At 42.8% G+C, this 12939-nt stretch overlaps 1 protein-coding gene across 1 annotated transcript in view; it reads right to left on the reverse strand.

The window, feature by feature from the left end:
* Positions 1 to 12939, reverse strand: part of LOC124795227 (T-complex protein 1 subunit eta) — a 93135-nt gene that overhangs the window by 37889 nt on the left and 42307 nt on the right. The gene's annotated exons all lie outside the window — the stretch shown is intronic.

Here is a 12939-nt window from a genome sequence, read left to right on the forward strand (position 1 = left end):
CAGGGGAGTCATATTATAAAATAATTAAGTTAAAACACACAGAGTAAAAGGCATAAAAGGTACGCTAAGAACTGGACAAAAAAGAGCAGCCTTTCCATGAGGGAGTGGTCATGGAGTCCCAAACCGAGAAGACATGAAGAGAGGTCCCAACCACAACCACCCTGACCTAGGTTTATGTCTCAGTTCAGCAAATACTTTTCATTTGACATTTAAATGGTATTTTGCAAACATCTCTTACAATGGAAACTGCCCATTGCACTCCTATTAGATGTATAAAATGACCCAGTTGACAGCCCATCAAACTGAACACAGATTAGGCATGAAAACAGGAAAAAGGTGTACTGGACTGGGGGGAAAAAAAAAGGCAAATTATTGAAGAAGAAGTAGTGCAATACAGAACAGCACGCAAAAGTAATGGAGTTGTGGTTATGGTGTTGGACTACCAAGCAGGCACGCCTTTGTTGAAACCTCCCTCGTGCCTATTCTTTTTCCTGCTGTTCGCTTTATTAAAATTTGTGTCTGTGTCGGGGTGTAGCGTTCATTTGCAACAGTGAGATGTAAGGTACAGACCAGTGATGACAGTTGATTCTGCACAACTACTCTATTAGCAGTCTAAAGGAAGTGGCATCTGAACGGTAACTGCAGATGTTTGATGACAAGGTGACAAGTCAACTGAATCCTCCACTGGAAAACACATCTGGTGTGTCATACTGGCATTAGTGACAGTATATGTGTCATATGATAAGAATCTCTTATCGAAGCACCTGATTTGTGTGACTGATAAGTGAGATATCCCTCCTTGCCCAATATTGGTGTTCGTATGAACGTGAATGTGACCATTCCCAAGGAAATGATAAAAACATAATACAGCAACATCGATAATCCGCAAGCCACCGTACGGTGTATGGTGGACGGTACTCTGTACCACTACTTATAAATTTCCCCTCCTGTTCCACTCGCAAATAGAGTGATGGAAAAATGACTATATGTAGGCCTCCATATGAGCCCTAGTTTTTCGTATGGACCTTCATGGTTCTGACGCACGATGTATGTCGCAGCAATAGAATCGTTCGGCAGTCAGCTTCAAATGCCGGTTCTCTACATTTTCTCAATAGTGTGTCTCAAAAAGGATGTCGCCTTCCCTCCAGGGACTACCATTTCAGTTCCCAAAGCTCCGTATATTTACATGTTATCTGAACCTACCAGTAACAAATCTAGCAGCCCTCCTCTGAAATGTTTCGATGTCTTCCTTCAATCTGACCTTGTACAGATGCCAAACACTTCAAGAGTACTTAAGAATATGTTGCACTAGTGTCCTATATGTGGTCTCTTTTACAAGTGAACCACTCTTTCCTAAAATTCTCCCAATAAACCAAAGTCTATCATTTGCCTTCTCTACCACAACTTTCACATGCTCATTCCACTTCACATCGTTCTGCAACATTACAGCTGGTTAGTTTGTCACATAAGCTACAACCGTTTTCAAAATCTCTCCGTTTCTCTGTGCTCTGTCAAAATATATGCTTGTCATATTTTTAAAGATATGTTCCGTTTTTGAAGTTTCACTCTTGAATTCCTTGTGTAAGATAGTTCACACCTGTTTATTTGTTGTTTTCATTTCTGTGAGACATCTATGTGGTATCTCGCTTGCTCTCACTATTCGTCATATTTACTTGTGATGGTAATGTATTCTTACCATACAACTCGTATGGTAAGAGTATGTATGACAACTGTGACAACTGCCAAGACTACATAAAGAGAACAGACATTTCAATGACCAGACGGACAGTTCACAATGTTGAAGGAGGGGGGGGGGGGGGGGGGCATTCAATGAAGCTCAGGACAACTGGGAAGGGTATCAAAAAGGATTTAGCACCTCATTTCCAAGCAAATGACATTAAATGCGCCGAGTGGCTGCAAGTCTTTCTATTTACCTACTAGCTTGGCACCCGCTACTTGACTCACTCATGCAACCAACAAAATCTGTGCCTAGCTACATGGGACTCAATATAATATGAACAAACGGAAGTGCAAATACAGACCTCGCATTTTGTGGTTGTGTTCTAAAGGAGGTTGTATGGCAGGCACGCAGAGATTTTTTGTTTTTATTTAATCAAATTTTTATGTTGTTCACAAATTGCAACACTTTCTAAGCTTTTCACATTAATTAAGGTGTGTGGTCTCTTCAGAATGTAATTCTGACCAAAATGCGATTCTGGTAGCTGGAGTCCAAAGCATTTGTTAATCGCACCTTTTGCACTCTTGTGCAGAAATTTCCATAGCAACTTTCATCACCTAACAAATATTTCTTTATATCTAACAGAGAAGTGAAATAGCAATTTTCATAAATTTAGCTCCAAAATTTTTTAGTGTAATTAAATAGTTTCTTAAACATTTTCATCCCCTATTCCACTCCCTTTGGGTCTGAACTTCCAGAAACATTGAAATATCAATTTTTTTGTTTCTAACTGAGAACTCAAATACCAGTTGTAACAGATGTGGCCTTAAAAATCCTTTAGTAGTTCTTTAGAAATTATTTACTTTCAAGAAAACACTTATCACTGGTGTGGTATTCCTAGATGTGCAGAACTGAATATGGTGCATCTTTTTAAAATTCAGAGTGAGACCATTTGCACAGAACCAGTCAATGATACTTTTAACAACACTGTTTACTACTACTTTTGTTTCTGTACATATGCTTGGATTGATTACAATACAAGAGTAATCCACAAAATGATCATTTACATATATACGGAACAATAGAGGATCCAATACTGAGTGTTTGGGAACTCCGTACATTTCTCCCCAGTCAGAATAATGTCCCTGGACTACATCGATTGAATAACTTTCCACATTCATTTGGTTAGATATGACATTATCCAATGGTTGGCTATAATATCAGTTCCACGAAACTTCAATTTACTGAGGAGAATATTGTGATTCACACAGTAAAATGCTTTAGATAGGTCGCAGAAAATGTCAACCTTCAGTATTTTATTATTTATTGCTTGTAAAATTTGGCAAGTGGACACGTAAAGCATTCTCAGTAGAACAACTGTGATTACCTGAGGATATTATTGTTGCTCAGGTGAGATTCTATTCCAGAATACACCATCTTCTCAGAAATCTTAGAAAATGATGTCAGCAGTCAAACAGGTCGGTAGTTATTGACATCTCTCCCATAATCTTTCTTATGGAGGAGTTTGACAATGGCATATTTCAGTCTCTCTGGCATTTTTTTTTTTTTTTTTTTTTTTTTTTTGAGGTGTGTAGATGTAAAGATGGGTACAATAGGAAGGGGAAACTGTACTCCTCACTGACCAACACCCAGTACATTCCAAGGAAACAACTTCTAAGGAATGTAAATGTTGTGCTCCTTCTTCCAAACACCACACATCATCGACATCCTCTGGACTCTGCCATAATACACCCTGTTGAAGCCAAATAAGAGTAGCAGTTGTGCAGGAGCCAACTGATCATCCCTTGGGAGAAAGGAAGTGAACAGAGACAGCATTCTACAGGCTATCAATATGTTTGTTGCTGTCTGGAATACTGTAACAACAGACTGCATTATAATTGTTTCACAAAAGCTGGCTGTGGCACATCAAATGCTGTTGAGCACAACATTGTTCCAGGAAGAGGTTGGAGTAGGATTACTCATATATCTGAAAATGTGAAAATTCAATTACATGGTTTGTTACAATGAAAATGTACCGACTTACAGAACTAAGATTGATGCAAGTGAAATGTGTGAAGTGCTTGTGAAGGAAACGACAACAACGATAAAAAGGAGGCCACTGCGCCAAGTTTCACTACTGCTGTGCAAGGTATAGATATCACCAGAGACTCATTAATAAGAATTTTGTCATAATTTAGGAGTAAGGGGCACAACTCACCAAACAGTGTAGGCATAAGAATATGTTAAAGAATGCTAATTCTCTAAGTAAAACTTAAAAGGGACCTAAGAATGTAAGGTGTACAGAACTGGGGCATCCGATTGTGCAAGAGAAATTGCAAGAAGTAATCAGAAGGAAGGCATTGGAGGTAAAGAGGAACTTTATTAGATGAACTGGTTCACAGCAGACAGTAAATATCTTGTTTCATAAAAATGTATATTTTATGTGGACGACTATCAACACTGAATTCCAAATAAATGAACTTTACTTTCTTACATTACTATGTGAAAATCCATTTGTGGAATTCATTTAATTCCAGACTGATAACACACCAGATTGGTAACACATTGATAAGATGGTCAAAATAACCTCAGATCTACCACTCTGTATTTTGTCTCTCTTGCCTTGTTGACAGGCAGTAGAAATATGTAGAACTAGAGAAAATGGTACGTAAATATGTCTTAATTGTGTGTGTTGAGTAGGCCGCTCTAGTCACAATTAGGGAAATTAATATATGCCTTTGCAATAGACAACTTCTGTACGAGTGTAATATAAGAGGGCGGTTTGAAAAGGCTGGTAAATTTCAATGAATGAATTAATTAATTAAAAGTTTTGATTGTGCTTTCATGAGTGGTAAGCTAGATTATCTCGAGGATTGTATAAAGAATTTCCAGACCATTTACTTTAGGATTAACGAATTTAAATGTGGTTGAACAAGCACCAAAAACTAAGTACACTCTGGCCATCCAACTGAAGTCACCACAAAAGAAACCATTGACAAAAATCCATGATCTGGTAATGCAAGATTGCAGAATATAAATTTGTGAAATTGCTGAGATTGTAGGCATCTCAACTGAGAGAGTGCACAATATCCTGCACACAAAATTATGAAGAAGCTTTGTGCGATACGGGTGCTATGGTTGCTCACAGTCAACAAAAAGCCCATCTGGCACAACATTTCAACACAATGTCTGGTGATGTTTAATCATAACCCACAAGACTTTCTGCACTGATTTGCGACTGAAACCTGGATCCACCATTACACACCACAGTCTAAACAGCACTCAAAACAATGGGCAAAGGATGGTGAAAGCACACCAAAGGAGGCAAAGACCATTTTGTCAGCAGATAAGGTGATGGCCACTTTTTTTTTTTTTTTTTTTGGGGGGGGGGGGGGGGGGGGGGAGTTCCCAAGTAATAATCCTCACACATTACTTGGTAAAGGCAGAATGATAACTGGATTCTGTTATGCTTCATTGTTGGCTTATTGAAACTTAAGTTAGCTGGAAGAAGACCAAAGTTGGCATGCAGGAAAGAGCTCTTTCACCAGGATAATGCACCATCCCATACATGAGCAATAGCAATGGCTGAAGTGCATGAAGTGGGCTTAGAATTAGTTCCTCGTCCAGACTATTCACCCGACGCAGCCCCAAGTGACTTCTTCCTGTTCCCTAACTTCAGGCTGTGGCTTGCTGGGAAGAAGTTTTCATCAAATGAGGAAGTAATAGTTACAGTCAATGAGAATTTTAAAGAGTTTTACGGAACCTATTTTTCTGATGGGATGAAAATGCTGGAGGTTCATTGGACCAACTGTTTATCCCTCAAAGGAGTCTATGTCGAGAAGTAAGGTTTATGAACTTTTTCTTCCAGACTTATCAAACCACCGCATACTATTCCATCTTGTGGCAGTGCAAATTCCAGGATGCAAACAATGAACAAAAATGACAAAAGCCAGCCTCTCATCTGCACGTGATTCATGGGTTGCATATGCACACAATAAAATAGATCAAAACACGCACACGCGTTTTTTCTTCTTTTCAATAACATGTTGTGCATTCCGTGCGCGCGCGCCCACACACACACACACACACACACACACACACACACACACACACACACAAATGTGAATGCTACCTGCCAGCAAGTACACAAACTTAAGTTTTTTCTTCTTTTCAATAACATGTTGTGCATTCTGTGCAGTACATGAAATAATATCAATGATATTGACCCTCCTATATGTCCAACCTTAAGAAGTAACATTTATTGATGTCTGTGCATGCATCGAAATGAATGTGTTCCAAGTGTTTAACTTCAAAACTGGTTTCCAAGGATGTAGCTATTAACAATCATTCGTTAAAATACGGAATAAAACTGACTTTTCATGCTTTCCCGACGGATCTGTTGCAAATATGTTTCTTGGGTTTACCGCAGGATCACATTGTATAACTTGCACAATATTTCATTCATGCAACTGCTTGACATCATGAGGTGGTGTAGCTGGTGCTGTCACTGCTGGAAAGTGCGACTGATAACAATCCCAGAGTGGCGTTGATATTTATCATGCTGGGAGGAAGCAATATGCATGTGCGGGAAGACGCTCTTAGTTGGAGGAAAGTGGCCCTCTTGGTGCCCCCTGCTAGGAGCCGCAGAATGGTTGTCAGTGCATGCGCAATGGGCAATGACTGTGCTGCCGGAGGCTCCTGCAGTTAAAGGCTGAACTAAATCTCAGTAGTGCGTTGCGTCATGTGATGAATTGAAAGTTCTTGTTTTCCCTTTTTTGGATTTAATGGCAGCCAATGCTGGATCCCAGGCAACACTTAGTTGAAAACTTTCATCCTTGTTGATAAGATTGTCTGCCGTACGGATATGTATGGCCTCCTTAACAACACAGTCCCAGAAAGATGGCGCTGGGGATAAAATTTCTGTCTGTTCGTAAAGCATACGATGTCCCTTGTCCAGACAATGCTCCACTACCGCTTATTTATCAGGTTGCCCCAGGCGTGTATGATAATGGTGTTCAACGCAATGTTCTTGCACAGTTTGACATGTCTGCCCAGTATAAGATTTTCCACACTGGCATGGGATTTTATACTCACCATGTTTCCTAAGGCCAAGGCAGTCTTTGACCGAGCACAATAAATTCCTCAATTTTGCTGGTGGCCAAAATCCAGAGAAAAACATTAGATCTTCTCAAGAAGAGTTCTATTCCTTCCAAAGCAACCAAAAGCCTGCGCCAATAGGCTGCAGTTCCCCAAGCTATACAGCATACCCAAGATACCTAAGGATGGGACTCCTTTTCGCCCAATAGTGAGCAATATTGGAGCTCCTACCTATTTTCTGGCCAAACACCTTACTACACTGTTGGGACCTCTCATAGGCGAGTGTGATCACCATATCCATAATTCAGAGGACTTCATAGGATGCCTGAAGATACTTAAGCTACAAGTGTCGGATATTTTGGTTAGTTTTGACATTATATCTTTGTTTCCGAAAGTACCTCTGCAGGACCCATTAGAGCTTATCAGCAGCCAGTTTGAGAAAGACATTGTGACATGTACTTACCTCGAACTTATTTCTTATTCAATGACCAGTATTTTGAACAAGTGGACTGTGTCGCCATGGGAAGCAATCTGTCTCCCATGGTGGCCAACTATTTTATGGAAGACTGAGGAAAAAGCACTGCAGTCAGCAAGTCTCAAATCTTTCTGCTCCTGGTGGTATGTGGACGATACTTTTGTGGTGTGGCCCCATGGAATAGAGACATTACCTGCGTTTCTCCGGCATCTGAACTCGCTCCATCCCAATACACAGTTCACAATGGAAGTGGAAAAGGATCGCATTTTACCATTTCTGAACGTCATAGTTGGAAGGGTACCCCGTGCGGCTCAACAGATGGAAATTTTATCCCCAGCATCATCTTTCTGGGACTGTGATGTTAAGGAGGCCATACATATCCATACAGCAGACAATCTTATCACCAGGGATGCCGCCTGGAATCCAGCACTGGCTGTCATTAAATAAAAAAAAAAAAAATGGAAAACAAGAACTCCTGATTCATCAGATGGTGTAATGTACTACTGATATTTAGATCAGCCTTTAACCACAGAGCGTCCAGAGACACAGTCATTGCCCATAGCGCACACGCGGATGGCCATTCTGCTGCTCCCAGCAGGAGGCACCAGGAGTGCCTTGCCGCCTTCCATTTCACTTAAATTACCCCCACTATCTAAATTTACTAGCCTTTGCGTTTCTCTTTTCAGATTTTCTAGCTTTCCTTCCATTTCAAGCTTGAAATTCTACACCCCGACTCTTAGAATGTTACCCTTTTGTTGGTTATTTGATCTTTTCCTCAGGGTCACCTCCCCCTTGGAAGTCCCCTCCTGGAGATCCAAATGGCAGACTATTCCAAAATATTTTGGAAATGGAGAGATGATCATGACACTTTTTCAATTACAGGCCACATGTCCTATGGATACACGTTAAGTGTCTTTAACGCAGTGGTTTCCATTACTTCCTGCATCCTCATGCCATTGATTATTGCTACTTTTAGGGCCAGTTTCCTATCCCATTGGCAAGAGAGTGCCTCGAGTCTCTGGCCACTCCTGCACCCTCTTTGGCAAGGTCGTTGGCAGAACGAAGGTGACTTCTTATGTCAGAAGTCTTCAGCCACCAATGCTGATTTGTATTCAAAATTTAAGTGGTGGCAGGGTCTGAACCCATAACCGAGGACATTATGATTAATAATCAAAGAAGCTACCACTAGACTGTGGATGATCAGTACAGAGTACAAAAACCATAGGTCAACCTGTTACGGCTGACGTGAAGACAGCAGAAGTCAGCTGATACCTGCCGGGAGAGGCGAAAGGAAGAACGCCGCAAGACAAGAGTCCCATGAATTGCACAAAGTTTATTAGAAAGTAGATGGTCCTCCAGGAGTCTGAAGCCACAAATACACCCCCAGAGCACTAAGGAGAACAGGGAATATGTGGCTACACCCTCAGCCAGACAATCGGCAAGCTCAAAATCCAGGATACACACATGGCCGGAAATCAAAAGAAAATTAGCTGAATAAGCAGCATAATCAAGATCAGTGAAGATCGTGGATGGCAGGGACCAAGAAGTGGCAGGAAAAACACAGGGCAATAGTCTGAAGGCCAGACATCGAGTTCATACATAATAAAATTTGGGTGATCGAGGACCATTTAACAAAGCAAAGGGCCGAATAAATGGCCATCAGTTCCACATGTGGCAGGCAAGAGATGGTGCTCTGTGGCAACAGAAGACGAAGGTACAGCCTACAGATTTACACCCATCACTGTAAAAAAATAGCGTCTTGAAACTATCATAAAAGAGGGTGGAACAAGCAAATGAATACCATCAGAGTTATGGTGGCTTGCAGACCCTGGGAGAGATCCATCCGAATCTGGGGCTGAAGAACTGGGGCTTGGGGGGTGGGGAGATGAACTAGGACACCAAAACAAGGGGGTGGGGGTAGGGAGATCACAGTGTCAACCATGAGACTATCGACAAGGCTAGTGTGAAAGGCACTGGTGGCCAAACTGATACCACGATTGTGGACTTGTGGACCAGGTCTAAGAGCAGCAGTGTGGAAGGGGCAGCTGAGCCATGAACTTGGCAACCACAATCCAGATGGGACAGAACTGAGTCCTGATAACGAAACAGAAGATTTGAACAATCTGCGCTCCAAGAGGTGTGACCCAGAAAGCAAAGGATATGTAAACAGTCAATCTCCAGAAAGCAACCAAGCAAGCTTGTCGTCAAAAAGAAGACAGAATAAATGGAAATGGGAGACCATGGTAAGGCATTGGGTATCAAAGTAAAGCTCCACCTTGGGATGGAATGTGGTACAATGACAGAAATGTACTACCCATGGTTTGAAGTGGAGGGAATTGAAAAGCATGTGAAAGAGTCCACACAAAAGTGCACCATGTGGTTTCTCTCCACAGAGGTCACTGAGTGGCTACTAGGCCAGATACAGAAATCATCCATATACAGAGCAGGGGTGACCACGGCCTGACGGAGGCCTAGAGTCCATTAATAGCAATGAGGAAAAGTAGTATGCTTAATATGGAACCCTGTGAAACAACATTGTCCTGGGTCTATGGAGAGCTGAGAGTGGTGCCAACCCGAACTCTGAATAACTGGTTGCACAGGAACTAGCAAATAAAAATTGGGAGGGGGACCTGAAGACACTACTCATGGAGTGCAAGATGTGATGGCGTCAAACCATGTCATAGGCCTTACAAAGATTGAAGAAAACTGCAATAAGATGGCGGCACTGGGAAAAGATCTGGCAAACTACTGTTTCCAACCAAAGCAGATGATTAACAGGAGACTGTTCCTCCCGAAGGCAACCCTGGTAAGGGGACAAAAGGTCCTGAGATTTGAGGACCCAAAAGAGCTGACAAGCCACTGATTAAGTAACATGCAGGCGGCACTGGTCAAACTAATCTCCAGTTGTTGACTATTGAGGGATGATTGATCCTTACTGGGTTTAAGGCCAGGAACCACAATACTGTCCCTCCACTGAGAGGGAAAAACGCCTTGGAGCCAGATAAGATTATACACCTGGATGAGATAATATCATTGTGGATGACTGAGGTGTTGAAGCAGTTGGTTATGGATGGAATCAGGACCAGGGGCTGAATTCTGGGAAGAGGAGGGGGGCAGATGAAGTTCCCATTCAGTAAATGGTTCATTGTAAGATTCCACCTCACTAGGGGTGGAACATAGGAGGGAAGCTTCAGCCCGCTGTTTCTGAAGGAGGCAGCCAGACATATAGGAGGCTGATGCCATTACAAAACGGGTCACAAAGTGTGACACGAGAACTAACATGTCAATATGAAAGCCACCCGGAAGGGCAAGGCCCAATATGGAAGACGGCTGTTGCCAATCTTTGAGAGTGTAGAGCATAGCCCACATCCATGATGAACAGACAGAAGAACCTAGGAAAGAGACAAAGTGTTCCCAACACATCTGCTTGCGCCAATTGTGCAATGGGTTTTGGCGCAAAGGCATTTAAAGATAATAAGACCGACAGAGGATGCGTGCTGCTTAAGGTATTGCAAGGCTTGACAGCGATCATGGATGGCAATGGCAATTGCCATACTCCACTACAGGACTAGCCAGCAGTGAAAGAAGCCTGTCAGTTAGGGGACAACAATCCTGGTGGCTTGAATAATTGTATTAGACATGTCATGAGCAAATTCAATACAACCTGACAAAGAGCGGTAAATACCACCTGGGAAGTACATAGAGGGAAATCAGTGCACTGGAAAGACCAGCAAGGTAACCTGGCCATCGGAAGGTAGGAACGGAATAAGGAAATCAAGAAGGGAATGAGAGAATCAATGGAAAAGTGGCTGCTATCGCAGAGTTCATTGTTTGGTAACAAATATAATGAGGAGAGAAGGGGAGGGCAAGAGATAGAAAGATCAATGGCAGAGAAAGACCCACAAGTGGCACTAAAATGGGTAGGCGAATCATTTTTAAGAAGGCGCAGGTTGTCGTCTGCAAGAAACTTGTCTATAAAGAGGCCATGACTAGACAAAAAAGTGCTGCACCACAAGGAATGATGGGCATTAAAATCCTCAAGGATGGGGGTGGAGTTGCCAAAGGACGGCTGTCAGAGTCCTAGTTGATCTGGACGGCAACTGCTTCCAATGTGGTATGACAGGGATCCATGTACTAGCAACATCTGTATGGGCCAACATGCAAACACCACTTGCAGCTCTCCGTCAACCTGGTTCCGACAAAGCATGAAACTCTTGAATGGTTGGTAAGTGAGCATCAATAAAATGAAATAAGAGATTGCACCTCTGGAAAGTTATGGTAGTTTCCGTTAGAATTCTATCAAATACACATTGAATGGGGATCCAAATGGGAAGTAAACAAACCAAACCCTGTCATGTCACCATGTCACCATATCACCATGTATCATCAAGGATGGGGCAACATCCATAAGCAAGAGTTCTGAGGGGTTGGGAAGGGAAGTTGGCACCTCTGAGGGCACTGGAGAGGCCTTGTCCTGGGACTAATTCTCCTCCTCCTCCTCCCCCCCCTCCCCCTCAATTTTAGTTTGAGGATGGCAGGGCATGGAGAAAGAGCAGGCTTCAGTGAGATCTGGATCTGACTGACTGACTGACTGACTGACTGACTGACACACACACACACACACACACACACACACACACACACACACACACACACACACACAGAGAGAGAGAGAGAGAGAGAGAGAGAGAGAGAGAGAGAGAGAGAGAGAGAAGGGGGGGGGGGACGATTTTGGTGCGCATGAACTGTGGGTCCTGTGGCTCTGTGGTAGCAGGCTCCCAGTCTGGGAGATGCCAGAGAGAGGGGGGGGGGGGGGGACAGGTACCAGGAAGATACCCCATCACCTCATCACTGGCAAACGCCAATGAAGACTTCTACATTCTATGGCCAGGTAGGGGGAGAGGCACCCACAGGGGAGAGCACGGGAACTGCACGGGAAGGAGAGGAGGCAGAACTGGATTAAGGAGGAGGGAGGAAAGGAAAGAACAAATCAGAAGTAAAGTTAAATGTCATAGACACAGGGCGAAGACAGTCATATTACTGACGCACTTCAGTGTAGGACAAACAATCAAGGGAATTATGTATATTCTTTTCCTTCTTATAAACCGGACAACCTGGTGAGTGTGGAGAGTGATGGTCATGACAATCAACCAACATGGGTGGTGGAACACAGAAGTCCCCCCCCATGGGCCATCCACATTCACTGCAGAGAGGGTCTGCCGTAAAGTAGGAAAACATGCCTGAAATGCAAATATGGAAAACATCTCTTGGATGGTGAGACATATGGCCCACGTCACACTGATAAACCATTACTTTCACCTTCTCCCAGAGGGTACCACCTCAAATGCCAGAATAAAGATGCCAGTGTCGACGTGACTGTCCTTATAGTCTTTCTGAACAAAATGAATTCCCCACTGTTTCAGATTGGTCCAGAGTTGTCAGTTTGAAAGATGAGGTCCCTATAAAAAAAATTACACCCTCAACCATATTCAAAGACCACTGAGAAGTATCGGACACCAGAATGTTGCCAAGATGGTCAAAGGCACAACAGGCCACAGGCAGGGCAGTAGTAGTTTTCACCAATAGCGAACCTGACTGCATCATACTCAGACAGCACTTTGCCAAACTTGTCTTTGATAGTTTCCACAAAAAATAATGGCTGGTGGCGGATGGAAGTGTCCCCGCCAGT

This window comes from Schistocerca piceifrons, chromosome 4 (genome assembly GCF_021461385.2).
Source record: "Schistocerca piceifrons isolate TAMUIC-IGC-003096 chromosome 4, iqSchPice1.1, whole genome shotgun sequence".
Taxonomy (NCBI): domain Eukaryota; kingdom Metazoa; phylum Arthropoda; class Insecta; order Orthoptera; family Acrididae; genus Schistocerca; species Schistocerca piceifrons.